Genomic DNA, 15,103 nt, shown 5'->3' with positions numbered 1-15,103 from the left:
AGTTATAAGTGCTTAGGGAATGGATAGGAGGAGATAGGTAGAGGGATAGAGAGAAGAAGCAGAGTGGTAGTGGGGATCCAATATAATGGGGGTGATTATACAGGGTCTCTAGGAAAGATTACAAGGAAAAGGGGAGAAGTTGTTCATGCAAACATCTTAGGAGATTGCTNAAAGCAAGAGGCCCTGGCATTGTATGTGCTTTTAAAAGTGCCTGCCTTCCTACTTTCCTTCCTTCCTTCCTTCCTTCCTTCCTTCCTTCCTTCCTTCCCTCCCTCCCTCCCCCCCTCCCTCCCTCGTTCCCTCCTTCCTTTCCTTCTTTTTAGGAGAGAGATTTCTAAACAGAGGGAACCATAAGTGGAATGTGTTCAGGATCTTCAAGAATAATACAAAGGCTATTGTATCTAGGTCAGAATGAGTGAGGAGGGTATTTTAAATTAATATATTAATATTAACACATGCATCATAAGACCAAAGTACCTAGATAAGATCAAAGTACCTACTGTTCCAAGTAGATGGTGATGGTTTATAGGTCAGCACAGGAATTCCAAAAAGGGAGCCTTGGGCATTCTTAGTCAAATATTTATTAGTACCCATTATAATCTAGATTTTAAAAACCTGCGAATGTTCTCTGGAAGTACATATTTTTGAGAATATATACGTAAGTTCACCCTCAGTTTCGATGAGCAAACTCGACTACATTAATATTAAGTTTGCGTTAGGGTTTAGGCAGATTCTATGGCGATCTGACACCATTTATTTCTAACCTAGCAAAGTTGCAAAGAAAACAATGACTCCTATAAAGTAATAACACTGGAATGAGACTCCAAATGAATAATCTGTATTTTCTCTGCGCTCTCAAACACGTCACTAGATTTATTGATTAAGCTGGAAGACCATTCAAAGTAACACAGTGAATTCTTTCTAGAAGCTTATTTCTTACAGATTCTAGTACTGAAAAAGGAAAACATATTAAGATATTTACAATCAAAATAGGAAGGAAAGTTTTAAAAAATATTAAATATGGAAGGCAAACCAAAAAGTACAGAAAATAATATAGTAGATAATGAGTTTTGGTAAAAAATAGAAGCTATATTTTTATTTCATTCAGCAGGTTAACAGCAATACCTGCTTAGAGCTTTGCTCTTTTCTCTTTTTAAATTTAATCAATGCATGGCCAAAATTGTTTCTTCTATGCCCAAATGATGTCATACTATTTTATCTGTAAATATTTTATTATGTATCTTTAAAAGGTATCTTTAAAAAAATACTTCCTTTATGCAGTCAAGGTTTAAATATATAAAACATAAAATTTACCATATTAATTGTTTTCAAGTGGACAGCTCAGTGGCACATTCACATTGTAGTGCAACCATCTCCAGAACTTTCTCATCTTCCCAAACAGAAATTTCATACTTATTAAACAAAAACCCCAATTCTTCCCCCTGTTCTTCCCCAGGAGTTTGACAACCCCCATTCTACTTCCTGCCTCTGTGAATGTGACTACTCTAGACGCCTCCTAGAAGTAGGACCATGCAATAGCTGTCTTTCATGACTGCTTTGTTTCACTTAGATGTCTTCCAGGTTCATCCATATTGTCGCATGTGTCAGAATTTCCTGCCTTTTGAAGGCTGAACAATATTTCATCATACGTATATACCACATTCTGTGTATTCAGTTGTCTCATATTTCGGTCTCTATTTGGAAATTCACTGAATTCTTTAGGGACAGAGCTGCACATAAAACATGTGGTAGTGATATTTTTCAAAACCCAAAGAGACAAGGAATCTAAGAATCAAATGACAGAATTTAAACCTTTGTAAGACCTTCATAAGAGGGGCGCCTGGGTGGCTCAGTCAGTTGGGCGATCTGCCTTTGGCTCAGGTCATGGTCCCAGAGTCCTGGGATTGAGCCCTGCAACATTGGACTCTCTGCTTGGTGTGGTGCCTGTTTTCTCCCTCTCTTTCTCCCTGCTGCTCCCCCTGCTGTGCTCTCTCTTTCTTTCTCTGTCAAATAAATAAATAAAATCTTAAAAAAAAAAAGTTTCATAGGAGTTCTGAAAATCCAAAGGTAACTACTTTCAAAATAAAAACAAACTGCTTTCCACAGTTTGTGCAGCCAGGCTGTTCTTTGTTTAGTGGCTATGGTTTCTGTCACATGATGAGAGCAGAGAGTCCACAACCAGCAAGGCTGGCTCTGTCTGCCCAGTTTGGCTGGTCGGGAAAGAGAACTGTGCTCTGGCATGTTGATTCAGCACCCCTGGCAAAGACAGAGCCCGTGTTCAATCCCAGACAGCATTTCCCAATACAGCTGCAAGGCAGCTTGCAGAGAAACAAGAGGCCATGCACCTGCCTCATCCTCAAGCCGCGAAGAATAGGGGAGATCAGGTAGACTGATGGGAATAGATATTTTGCATTATTGATGTCAAGCAGGAAATGAAAATCTAAAGATCTGAATTCATTAAAGTTAACTATATATTGATGGGCTTAGGGTCTTAGAAATACAGTTCTATGACTTCTCCCAACTTTTTTCCCAAGCTATCCTTTAAAAATATTACATGAAGGTTAACATCAGGATTATATAGAGATAATACAGTGTAAAATTGCTCTTAATATATATTAATTTTAAAATATTTTAATTAAACTAAATTAGCAAATTGTGTCCAACTTCACATAATTGCAAAGTTTCCATCATTGATGTGAAATAGAATTGGTTAACTGTTTTAATAAAATTTTAGCATTTTGTAGCTCTGTGTACATAAACAAACCTCTCCTATAGCAAACCTCCATATAAACAAGAGAGGAAATAATAGTATTTACTTCACATTTCAATATTATAGTTGGAAGACATAATAATATTCACCAACTTGAAGTGTGAGTAAACTCAGCATAGTGTAAAATAGAGCTCTCTAATCACTAGTTAGTTCTCTAACACCACTAAGTAAAAGTACTATCCAAAATATGCATAAATGGAGAATCATAGAATATTAATGTTGAATGGAATTTAAAGATTATATAACTCAGGGGGCCATAATCTCTTTGGATTCATGAATTGAGAATCTGAAAAAATTATGTATCTTCTTTCTCAAAAAAAAATGCATATAATTTTGCTTATAATTCCATATGTTCCTAGACCATCTGATGCCTTAATTAAGCCTCTGAGTAATTCAACTCCTTCTTTTTGTGGTTAATGGAATTGAGAGTAACTGTGGCTGTGTGGCCCACCCACAGCTACAGAGTGAGGTAAGGTAGAGTTCACTCTAGTTACAAAGTGATTTTTGCTGTCACTTGGTTATGAAATGTCTAAGCAAGAGTTCATCTAAATTTAAGTGATTGATAGGAGAGGCCCCATTGGCCTAAATGCCCCGACCTAGCCTCTGGCAGTGCCTTAGATTCTCACACGTCGGGTCTTCAGGTAGCATATTTGCATTAACGTGGACAAGACATTAAGCACTGTCCTCTGTTCAAATGCTGGCTGAAGGCAAAGCTGATATGAGTCACTAGCCCAGACTCTCTTCCTCTCAGGCTGGATTCATGCTTTGAGACTCCTGGCTTCCTTACCTGCTGTTGACCTTGAGCCTTTACACATTTGTCTACTTCTCTGCAGAACAAGGAGGAGGGGCTAGAGAATGTGGTGTCACAAAAGGGGGGGGGCCAGAAAACTTTCTTTACCAGGATTAAAGCAAAGGCAGCATTTTCAGAAATTCACATGCTTCAAATATTTTTTTGTAGCTGAAAGTGAGAGTTTTGGACACATTTTGTTTTATACTACTAGGCAACCATATTCCCGATATTGTTGAAAGGTATTTAAAAAGGCCCAGCTTTAAGAGTCGCATGCAATTAACTTGGAGAAACTGCACATGTTGGATAACGGTTGTGTTAAGGCCAAGAAGGAAGCTTGGGTTGATAATTTCAGGTCAGAGAGGGATTTCCTTGTGCACATACCTGCTCTCAAACAAATCATAAATCGAGATATGGAAATATAATATAAACCCACAAGTGCTTTTTCTGATTGCTTGAACAAAATATATGTACTTTTTTTTGCGTGACTTTCTTTTCTTTTTCTTTTTTTTTAACGATTTTATTTATTTATTTGAGAGAGAGAGAGAGAGACCAGGGTAGGGGGTGGGGAGGAGCAGCGGTAGAGGGACAACCAGACTCCCTACTGAATGGGGAGTCTGCCGGGCTGACTCCAGGACCCCTGAGATCATGACCTGAGCCAAAGTCAGATGCCTAATGGACTGGGCCACCCAGGAGCCCCTGCTTGACTTTCTTTTAAAGTATAACTCGATCTAATGCTACAGATAATAAATATAATAGAAAATTTGGAAAACAGAAGGAGGAAGAAAATAAAATTGTTTTAATTCCAGCAGGCAGAGATAACAGCTACTGACAATTTGAGGCATGTATTTTCAGGCCTGTATCTATTAATGTATATTTACACACACACGTGCATGTATGTACAGGTACGTACATATCTGTTTACATCAAAGTCAGGTCATGCTTTATATGAAGAGCTGTATCTTGATATTTTCTTTTTTTTTGTTTAAAGGTTTTATTTATTTGAGAGAGAGAGAGTGTGTGTGCGTGCAAGAGAGGGAAAGCATGAGCAGGGGGAGGGGCAGAGGAGAGAGGGAGCAGGCTCCCTGTTGAGCAGGCAGCCGGATTTGATTGATTTGATGGGGCACTCGATCCCAGGATCCTGGGATCATGACCTGAGCCGAAGGCAGACGCTTAACCCACTGAGTCACCCCAGCGCCCTGTATCTTGATATTTTCAACAAATGTAACAAAGTAGGTAATTTTTTTTTTTAGATTTTATTTATTTATTTGACAGAGAGAGACAGTGAAAGAGGGAACACAAGCAAGGGGAGTGGGAGAGGGAGAAGCAGGCTTCCCGTTGAGCAGGGAGCCCGATGTGGGGTTCGATCCCAGGACCCTGGGATCATGACCTGAGCCGAAGGCAGGCACTTAACGGCTGAGCCACCCAGGCGCCCCGAAAGTAGGTAATTTTTGAAGTTGTTACCTTTTCTTGGAAAACAATTTTTTTCTTATTTATTTTTTTAGAGAGTGCTGGAGGGAGGGGAAGAGGCAGAGGGCTAGGGAGAGAGAGAATCTTAAGCAGGCTCCACGCCCAGGGCAGAGCCCCACAGGGGGGCTTGATCTCAAGACCCTGAGATCATGACCTGAGCCAAAATCAAGAGTTAGCTGCTAAACCAATGGAGCCACCCAGGTGCCCCTTGGAAAACAATTTCTAATGGCTACATAGGTTCTATCATATAGATGTGCCAACATTTACTTAATCACTTACTCTATTATGGGAAATCCAGGGTGTTTTCAATTTTCCTCACTGAATATTGTTATATGTGGGTCTTTGGGGGCATCTCCGTTTCTTTAGAACAAGTCCTGGGAGTAGAATATTCTTTAGGATTTTGCTGCATACTATTAAACACCCTATACAAAGTTGTACCAATACACTCTGAGCCGTAATTCGACCCGAGGGTGCTCTTTTTCCTTATTCTTCTATTTATATTGTTTGTTAAATATTTTTTCTTTTATTGCTTTTTCTTTTTATTGTATTTGTATGAGATGATGGATATTAACTAAACTTACAGTGGCAATCATTTTATAATTTATGTAAATCAAACCATTATGCTGTATACTTTAAGCTTATACAGTGATGTCTGTAAATTATATCTCTAAAATATTGGGAAAAAAATAAAGTTCAGTATATATATATAAAAATCTATGGCAATTTGACAGGCTAAATATGATCTTCTGTTTTAATTTTCATTACTTTGATTACAATAGAAATTAAACCATTTCCCATATATTTGTTATCTATTTGTATTTCTTCTAATATAAGCTGTTTTCTTTGCACGTTTTATTATGATATTCATCATTTGCAAACTGATTTGTAGATTTATAGGAATTCCCGATGTATCTTGAATATAAACCTTATGTTGTATGTATTGAAAATACTTCCTGTTTTTCATTTTCTTTAGCTTATGATGGCACTTTCTTCCTCTAATGTATCATGAAATGGCACCCGTATCTCCAGATTTATTTGAGCTGAACTACTTTACAGAGGGGATAAATACTGTGTATTTATCTGAGAGGATGAATGGAGGGGACACAAGGAGGGTTTGGGGAGTTAAAGCTGAAGTTTTGGAAGTCTTCAGCACCTCTGGTTTCTCATGGATGTTTCCATTCTAATTGTGAGATTATATATTTTCTTGATAAACCCACCAATTTTAATTTCAAAAGCAGTCATTACACAGAATCTGGTTGTATTGATCCATACATCGTCTTTGTAAATGTTGTTCAGGCTGACTTTGAGCAGTCTGAGATGGCTGGCTAGTCAGAAGACCTTCTGGTTCAGAATTGTATTCTTACTCTGCTTTTCTCCAGGCAACCCTGGCCTAGAGCCTATCTCCTTCTTGCTCTCATTGCACTTCCTTGAAAGGCTGCAAGAACCAAACACACTTTAACATATTTTCCTTTGTTTCCAGGACTATTCACTTCTCACACCTTCTGCTTTGACATGACGATTTTCTTCAGTGGTCCAGATACGAATGTCTAGGCTTAGATTCTGCTGGTTTCAAAGAGAAACCAATTCAAGTTGCTCTAGCAAAAGCAGGGGATTTAGTATAAGGCTTAAGGTCAGGGAATGTAGCTAAGACTCACGAATACCAGGGAAGAAACCAAAATGTTGTTGGAAATTCAAGAAATTATGTTCTCGCTTATATCTGCTATGATTTCGTGTCTGCCTTTTTCTTTCTTGGTGGACTGGCTTTCTTCTCCTTCCAATTCCTTCCGATAGTCTAGGGATAGCTTCTCGTGGTTTCCAGTTTAACATGTGGGCCCATAAAAAGACTGGCTTTCTTACTCTCAGTCCTGAAGGGTAGCAGAATATACTGCCCCAGAATATGCCACTTGAGCACAAGGATTATTTTGAGTTGAAGGCAACTGAGAAACAGACACAAGAAAAGCTCATGTCTTCCCCCATTTGCCTAAAAAGCAGGACATAAATTTACAAAGGTATCCCTCTCTACCAGGCCAGATAAAGGTGAATCCCTGGGGACACCTTTAGACTCTCAACAAAAGAGAAGGTGCTGATTTAAATGTGCATATCAATCCCGCTGCCCCTCGCTGGCCTGCCCCCACATCTTGCTTTGTCTTCAGCTGAAGATGTTGTATAAGCCATAGTTCTAAGCCATCCCTTTGCATGACTTATTTTCCCCGTGGGTATCTCCCATTTATACAGGAGGTATAGATTTTATTGAACTTCTGTTAGTTTTTCTCTTGTCAATCTATCTTTTATTACAGAGACCTCAGCCAAGAACTCAGAAGGTTACAGGGAAAATTATTTTTCCTTCCTTACAAACTTAAACTCCTATGATAAAGCTCCTACAATTTTTCCAGTTAATCTTGAGGCATATTTTTATTTGATTTGTACATCATGTTAAACTTGTTTTTAAAAGGCTTATTTTAGAAAGCCAATGTAAAAAAAAAGAAAAAGAAAAAACAATAATACATTTAACATTCTGTGCTAGAACAAAAGCCAAACTCCTAATACATAAACTTCATACTCCTAGTTTTGAAAATGTAAATTAAATCTCAATATAATTGTAGTCAAGAACCACAAAGACCATGGAACAGTATTATCTTACAGAGGAAGGGAAAAGCTTCCTCAAATTGTTCTTTAACATCTGAAGGGCGACCGCAGTTTGGGAACAAAGGAACAAAACTTAACAGTCCCCTAGACTTCCCTCAAATCTGCTCTGAGTTTTGAAAAGGACACTAGCTTGTTAACTTATCAGAGTACTATACTTTGGAAGACTGTCTTGATCAACAGTAGACAATATTTTTCCACCTTGATGAAGACAAGAGAGACAGAAGCTTTCTTAAGTTATCTTGTATTCAGACACCTTGTAGAAAGCCTCATGGAAATATTTGTTGGGTGAATAATGAAGCCACGACCAACTGCTTGTATTTTGACACACCATGGTTCCTTGTATTTACATGGCATTATTCCAAGACATTTCACCATTTCATAGGATGAGGTAGGGTAGGTAGGGAATCAGGTTTTATTGTTCCATTTTTTCGGAAGAGGAAACAGAAACTCCTTTTTGCTACAGGAGTAATAAAATATCAGGAAGAACATAAATGGTAAGTTTGGCTTCCCTGTTTTTTAATAAATACATGGTTTTATTATAATAATAAAAGTCAAAACTGTAGTTCTTTGGGAGGACTTCCCCTTTTTGATGGTATGCTGTCTTTATGATACGTCTTCTACTGAGCCATTGTAGATGTCACCGTAGACCGTATTTATTTTAGAAATAGAATGTTTCACAAGGAGGATGCAATATTCCCATGTCATTTATTGAAAAGCTAGCAGTTCAGTAAATTTGCTTTTAAAAAATGAAAAATATTTTTCAAAACTATGCAGACAGAGGCCAAGTCTCAAACCATTTGTCTCACGGTCACCAAATCCCATGAAGAAACTTCCTGCATTTCAGACTAGTAACTGAAACTCCACTGCCAAGGCTGTGCGCACCACCCTTGGAGGGAGGGCCAGAAGCTGAAACCATCTGTCACTCACCATGCCAGGGAGCTGCTAGGTCTGCTGGAGCTGTGCCTTGTTCTGCCATTCACAAAGGCACCCTTAGGCACCTTTCACAAAGCTGCACCATGTAGTGGCTCCCTGTTCATGGCTTAACCTTCAGCACTAGGCACAAAAGGGGTGGGGGACATCCTCTCTTCTCCACATGCTCCCTATTCCCTCCTCCTGGACAAGCTTCATCTCCAAGTGCCAAGTGTGCTATAGTTAGCGCCATTTGTCAGGACTATTTCACAGATGTTTTTCATTTATCTTTTTCTGGAATGATTTTCCTTCTTTTTGTCTGAACGAGGATGTTTGCAACAGGGTTCGGATTGAGAATGATGGGGGGTGGGGTGAGGGGTTCAGGAGCACTGCTACCTATAGACCCCCAGGGCAAGTTCTAGAATTGCAGGTGACATTGTGGCCAATCCTTTGGCCTTCAGTGAAATAGTCTGGATCCTGCAGAATATCTTCAGCTGAAAGGACTTCCAACGGTTGCTAAAAATACATTGCAGTTTATTTTCCTCGGTAGGGAGCATATGTGTTCCTGTTTGACCTGGAAACACAAGACAGAGCCAATGTTAAATTGAATGCTGCCCATTCCAAGATAAATTTGTTTTCTGTAGTGCAGGGGAAAGAAAAAACAACAGACATATTGGTACAGTTTTGCCTTTGCTCTCTGGGGGAGTCAGGGTCTTGAACACATTTTTTATGCTCTGTTGGTAGTTAAGTGACCACTCAGCCTTCTTAGCCAATGCTGATATAAACTGGCTTGCGTTCCAATCAGATGGTGAGTCCAAAGATGGATAAGGAAAACTTCAGTTTTTTGGTTGGTTAATTGGTTGTGGTTTTTTTTACCTGAACAAAAGACAAAAGATGTCAGATTCTTTGTACCTAATCTTAGGTTGATAATTTAGTTTTTTTTACCATTTTCTTTTCTTTTTTTTTTTTTATGCTTAATGCTCTTCCTAAAAGACAGACTCTGAAATGCCTTCTATTTGAAGTATAGGTTCTGTGACGCTTATATTAAATCTTTTCTCTCCAAATAGACAAACAAATCAAACACAACTTATCTACAAACGGCAGAGAAATTCTGTTTCCTGCTGTAACATTTAACAACAGATGTTAAACCCATTTCTTGTAGTTTGGAGATACCATTTGTTTCAAGTGTTCAGTTGTCCAATATGACATTCTTCAATATTTTTTTTAAGATTTTATTTATTTATTTGACAGAGAGAGAGCCAGCGAGAGAGGGAACACAAGCAGGGGAAGTGGGAGAGGAAGAAGCAGGCTCCCAGCGTAGGAGCCCGACGTGGGGCTCGATCCCAGAATGCCAGGATCATGCCCTGAGCCAAAGGCAGACGCTTAACGACTGAGCCACCCAGGCACCCTGACATTCTTCAATATTGTAAGAGCAAAGTTCAATTTCTCCAGCTGGTACCACTTCTCTATAGCTTAAAATACACAGCCTGCTGACAGTGAACAAGACCCATTCCCCTCCCCAAGAAATAGCACAGTGATTAAAACATGAGCTTGGAAGTCTGGATTGCACCACTCAATATTTCCATCTTCATTTTTCTCCATCTGTAAACTGAGGAGAAAAATGGAACCCGCTGTTCAAGGCTATTGTGAAGATCAAATGAAAGCCTGCATGAAAAGCTGACAGCACAGTGCCCGAGCACACGGACAACCTTTAATACACATTAGCTCCTGCTACGGGTGATTATTCTTCGATAGCTTGGTTCGTCATGCCCGGTAGCAAAGAGACGACGTGACTTCCAAGATCCTCTGTGGCGAAACTGTTCTGTCAATTCTCAAGGCTTTATTTCTAATCTTCTTCTTCAGGACCAGCCTAAAACCTTCTTTGCTTCTTTGTTTTTCCCTTGATTTCCTCCACTTCTATCTCCAACAAAACCAAGTGAAGAGGAATATGGCGTGATTAAAATCATGGAGATGAGATTTTTTCTTACTTAGTTTATCCAGGCACAAAGGTGCATTTTTGTTGTTATTGGTTTTTTAAAGCAAAACATTAGCTGGATCTAAAATTATAAGAAGGGGGAATGTGGGAAGCCCTTCCCTCTTTTCAGGATAAAGGCAGTGTATACTGGGCTGTCCAGACTTCAAGGAGAGAACGAAGTAAATGCTGTAACCTACTGTTCTAGGTCTCATTTGTGTGGAAGCTTAAGGGAGCACCAAATTTCAAGACTAGACAGGTAGTTTCCAGACTCCAAAGTTAGTTAGAACCTCAAGCTCATGACCGTCCTCTCCGATAAGTTAGTAAGCATTTATTTACTAAGTAAATCAGAACTGTTTTGAAAGCTAAAGCCTCTGAAGCAAGTAAAATTCTGCATTTCTGGAAAGCTGTGCTTTTAAACTCCTGAAAGTTAAAGAGAAAGCAAGAAGGACTCTTGAAAGACCAAGTAGTTAACTAATTGTGCTAGTTTCCTAGGATTGTCCTGGATTTAGGTGCAGAATGTCTCCTACCCTTGGAAACCCCTCAGTCTTGGACACACTGAGACATTTGTTTACCCTAAAGACTTGATTAAGCTGTGGTCAATAAAACTAAAATTCAGTGGAGAAGAGTACTTACATGTTTTTCCAAATTAAGCATTTTTATTGTAATCATATAAATACAAACAGGAAGAGCATCATGAGTAAATGTTTTCATAAGAAGCTGTCCATGTCTCGGCAAGTCCTAGCAGGTTTGTCCACGGAGTTGTCGCAATGGTTCATTTCATAGCATTTATTCTAATTGCAAACTTGATTCCTACTAGGAAATGATTAGCCTTTATAAGGCTCTTTTTGAAAACCCCAAACTTAAGGTGACACCAAATGTCCTATGGGCCAAGAAGGGAGAAAGTTTCCAAAGGGAGGTGCTCACCATTTTTCACAAGGTCAAGGAAGGAGAAACGGTGAATTCACCTTTAGGGGGCAATGCTGCGGGTGCTCTGGGGATGGAAGCCAGATTATGGGGCCCAAGGAGGGAACCAGTGGAGAGGAGCCTGACCACTGGCTCCAGACCGCTTATGTAAGATATTTGACAGGGCAAAGAAATAAAGCAATGAGACAATAGCTAGGGGGTTAGCAAGGGCAACAGAAAAATCCATCAAGATGGAGGTAAGTTGAGTATGTTGAAGACAGAATGAAAGAAACCAGAATTTACTTGGAGCTTGTTGCTAGGCTTAGCAGGGGGAAGAATGGGGTATCACTGCCCCCAGGGCCCTTTAGACCATTATTGATGGATATTTAAGTAGAAGACTCTTGCTTGAGTGCCCAGGATGCTCTCCTCTAGCCAGCCACCTCTTTAAGGCCTCGCATAAGACCCAGACTCCTCAAGTGTGCTTGCCCGTTCCCCGAAATGACTGAAATGACTGGCGCCCAAGCAGAGTCTACACTCTGGGAGGAAGCCCATCTGCATGGAATGTTATTACAATCACAGCAACAGTGAAAATGAAAACAATCTCAGAGTAAGAAAAATGGGTCAATGAAAAGATTCGCAGTTTATAGACTAGGTCCATGACATTAAACATCGAAGGCAGGAAAATTTTGAATAATCAGAATCCCTCTTCTCCAAACTGAGATGATTGCCTTTTGCTTTTAGGAAAACCCTAAGGTGCAGGGCCATCCCTAACTTTTGCAGAGCCTGGGGCAAGCGGTCCATATAACATATGCCCAAATATCTACATATGCTACATTAGGCTCACAAGTATGGCACACCCACGCCGCCTCTCATCCTAACCTGGGCCCCATCCAGCACAGGGAGGAGACTGTGGCATACAGGGATGGCCATCCACACTCCAGAGGCTGGGGACGTACAGGTCAGCAACTCCTGAATGACTATGAAAGACTGCCCCCGTCTTCCCCAGAAGGCTTGAGGCTGTTTGCACCAGGAATTTAGGGTCCTTTGTAAAAAGTATTCTAGAAGGTTGAGGGGGCATGTCCATCATTCTCCTTGACCCATAAGGAACTTTTCCACAAGGGGTGGGGTGTGACAAGAGGAGGACCAGATGTAGCAAGGTGGGATGCCCAGAGCAGGAGTTTTCTTGCCTGGATTTAAGAACCATACTGGACACAATTTATTTTCCTGGAGTTTTATTTTATCATTGCATTTTCCTGACTTGACTTTCTAGTTTTTAGCATACTGACTTTCAAAGAACTCTTGGACCAGACTTTTTACAAGGCTTCCTACATTACTGACTGCAACAACACATAGCAGGCAGAGGGGCTCAGAAAGAAGTGTTCCTGTTCACACCAGGCTCTAGTGTTCCAGTGAGGGCTGAGAGGTCCTGAATGGGGCACTCTCTAGTTCTGTCCAGTTCCTGTGTTTTGTTTTTGTTTGTTTGTTTTTAAAGATTTTATTTATTATTTGACAGAGAGAGAGAGAGAGAGAGAGCACAAGCAGGGGTAGCAGCAGGTAGAGGGAGAAGCAGACTCCCTGCTGAGCAAGGAGCCTGACATGGGGCTTGATCCCAGGACTCTGGGATTATGACCTGAGTCAAAGGCAGATATTTAACCAACTGAGCCAGTCACCACCCCCCCCAACCAGCTCTTGTTATCAGATAAAGAAAATCACAGATTATCTCCTGACAAAGGAAGAGCACAGTTTTCAAAGACATTTAAAATGAAAGTATAATTTTCTTTCTTTCTCTCTCTTTCTTTCCCTTTCTTTCTTTCCCTCCCTCCCTCTTTCTTTCTTTCTTTCTTTCTTTCTTTCTTTCTTTCTTTCTTTCTTTCTTTCCCTCCCTCTCTCTCTTTCCCTTTCTTTTTCTTTTTCTTTCTTTCTTTCTTTCTCTTTCTTTCTTCTTCTTTCCCTTCCATCCTTTTTTAAGAGAGAGAGCACGTGCTTGCCAGCTGGTGGGAAGGGTGGAGGAGGGCCAGAGGTCAAGGGAGAGAGAGAATCTCAAGCAGACTCCCTGCTGAGTGCGGAGCCCCATGTAGGGCTCTATCTGAGGATCCTGAGATCATAACCTGAGCTGAAATCAAGAATCAGTTGTCAGATACTCAACTGACTGAGCCACCAAGGCACCCCTGGAAGTATAATTTTCTGATAACTTCTAAAGGGGACCAGTTTAGCATAGGCCATTTAGATCTAATCCAAACCACTTTAGGACTTCAGTTTAGCCACTGAAAGTGGGGGAGGGAGCTGACACCTTCTCCAGTCTCGTTCCTCAGGCTGAGGTTCACATTTGGGTTGGAAGGAGCTAAAGGTGGAAAATTTAGGGTCTGACTTGAGAACATCATGAAGGTGAAGCACTCAGAGGAATAACCCACATGGGAAGTTAGCATACCTGGGTCTGCCCTTCACCTGGCTGGCTGGCTGAAAAGTTGCTTATTTGGGGCCTGTTTACTCTGCAAAAACAAAAAGTCAGCATCAGTAATCTAGAACTTTTCTTGGGGTGGGAGGCTGGGGGAATCCTTGAGCAATCTGATCTCCCAAGAAGTTCCTTCAGGACACAGCTCAGCTCTCCCTGTTATCTACCCACATTTCACCTGTGGTGTGAGAGCTTCTGGGACCAGCCTGGCCCCGGGAGCATCCTCCAGTTACAAGGTGTAGGATCAAGGCTTGATAACCATCCCTGGAGCAGATTTCCAGACCGAGATGTCCAGTAGCTCTCTTTGAAGAGACAAACTATTACTACTGAAACAACTGCACCAAATATGGGTCCCCGAATGACAACAACCTCACCTGAAGGGAGAGCAGTAGTGTGCCCTGTGGTGCATGTAACCAATCACATTTAGTCTTGTGTCTCTGAAAAGTATTTGCTTCATTATTAGCCAATTTAGAAGCAGTGATAGAGGTGACATCCAGACACCTAATAGGTTTCCAGGTTCTGGTAAATTCTGAAGAAATTATTTAGTATAGATGTGATCTCAAGGAAACATCCTCACAGAGGAAAAAGAAACCTTAAAATTGAGCACTGGACTGTGAATTTTGCCTGAAACAACTACCAGTTTCTTGAACTAAGAACTGTACAATGGGGATATGGGATTTGTTTCACGGGGTTATTGTGAAGATAAATGGGATACCCCACATCAAAAGCCCTTGCAGTGCGTGACCTCCACTCCCAACCCCCACAGTGAAGGCTCCAAGAAGCCAGCTCAAAGCCTTCCCCAGGGGAGCTGAGAACACCTGTCTTGGCGTTGCCAGTTGGTGTGGCACAAAATAGGGCCTCAATAAATATTTACCGAATGAATGAATGGTTGCCTGCTTTAGTTCCTCTTTTGTTGAGTCACACTCTCGTCCTAAGCTCCTGCAATGAAAGCCAGGCCCCCGAAATTCTGCCCGTTCCATTACGGCGTGGATGTAGGGTCCGTGGAACCAGAAGGGCCCTAAAGAAGGAGGAGGGGAAGCCCGCGGATCCGACCCAGGAGGGAAGAAAAAGAAATCCTTAGAGGCGGAGGACCAACAAAGAGCCAGATGCAGGCGAACGCCACCGGGAGCACGCCAGAGCTCCGCTCAGCAGCCGCCACCGGCTGCCCGCACGCGTCCCGCCAAGCGCAGT

The 15,103-nt window shown here is 41.0% G+C and overlaps 1 long non-coding RNA gene across 1 annotated transcript; it reads right to left on the bottom strand.

The window, feature by feature from the left end:
- Positions 1-7,932: 7,932 nt before the first annotated feature.
- Positions 7,933-15,097, bottom strand: LOC117797116. The gene is made up of 3 exons (XR_004622005.1): positions 14,787-15,097; positions 13,889-13,949; positions 7,933-9,156 (listed from the first exon to the last, which is right to left on the bottom strand). It is a non-coding gene; the product is annotated as an uncharacterized LOC117797116 (long non-coding RNA).
- Between the last annotated feature and the right edge of the window lie 6 nt (positions 15,098-15,103).

The sequence above is a fragment of the Ailuropoda melanoleuca genome, chromosome 18 (genome assembly GCF_002007445.2).
Source record: "Ailuropoda melanoleuca isolate Jingjing chromosome 18, ASM200744v2, whole genome shotgun sequence".
Taxonomy (NCBI): Eukaryota; Metazoa; Chordata; class Mammalia; order Carnivora; family Ursidae; genus Ailuropoda; species Ailuropoda melanoleuca.
This window is presented reverse-complemented; position numbering and strand designations above follow the sequence as displayed.